We start from the raw sequence: 990 nt of genomic DNA, 5'->3' as shown, positions 1-990 counted from the left end.
ATGCCGACGTAAGAAGGTCCGAGTATGTCATCCGACCTCTTATCCAATACATCCCCAATAACTAAGGGTGCTGCTATATTGTATCAGTGCGATGGAAAACGCCCCGTCTGCTCCAAATGCACAGGTCGCTGTACTGGATGTGAATATCGAAATGAACGACCAATTTCGCAGGAGTCGAGCAATCTACTTGTCGAAGTAGTTCAGGCGCTGGGTAGCTTACCGGAGAGTGAAGCCATCCAACTTCTACAGGAGCTTAAGCACGAGACCGATGGAATGGCTATTATGTCCCGTTTACAGGACCGTCTGAACTTGCAATTACGCCTCGTCGAGCTGTCAGCAACAGAGCCGCTCTCGGGTAGTATAGTTGGGTTGCAAGAGCACGGAATGCAACACCTTACAACTGATCCCAGCATGACCCCGCTTCGTACCCCGTTAGGGGAACAGGAATCATGCTGTGAGCTAGCTGAATGGACGGTGGAAGCCATGGTCGGAGATATGTGGGTGCAACATTCCATATAGTTACCACATGAGAGTTGTGTGACCTGATGGGGCTTAGTTTAATGGCTTACAATCGCCCCAGGCTTGGACATGGAGTTGTTGTTGTCAAGCATGCCACTTTTTATTACTAGAATGAGCTAGAATGACTCAGCAGGATTCTGTCAAGGACAACGATGATGCCAGCAGCCCCAGCACAGTGTGTCCAATTATCAAAAAGCGAGCCCCGTGAAAGGTGATAGTCAGGCAAGATTGAGGTCGACCCTTGCTGCCAGATGGCATCTAAAATGTCTATTCGGAGAGTCGTCCGAATGATGTCCTAACCTTTCCCAAGTATCCCACCTTCACGCACAGCGTCTTCAAGATACTTACAGTTACTCTTTGGAGCCTACGCAATTCTTCACCGAAGCTCAAAAATTCTGCCAAGCAAGTTAATGTAAACCGAATAAACTTACTTGAACCTACGCGATAGTTTGTTCCCTGTGGTTCATTGTC

This window comes from Pochonia chlamydosporia, chromosome 5 (genome assembly GCF_001653235.2).
Source record: "Pochonia chlamydosporia 170 chromosome 5, whole genome shotgun sequence".
NCBI lineage: Eukaryota > Fungi > Ascomycota > Sordariomycetes > Hypocreales > Clavicipitaceae > Pochonia > Pochonia chlamydosporia.
Note: the sequence above shows the minus strand (reverse complement) of the source record.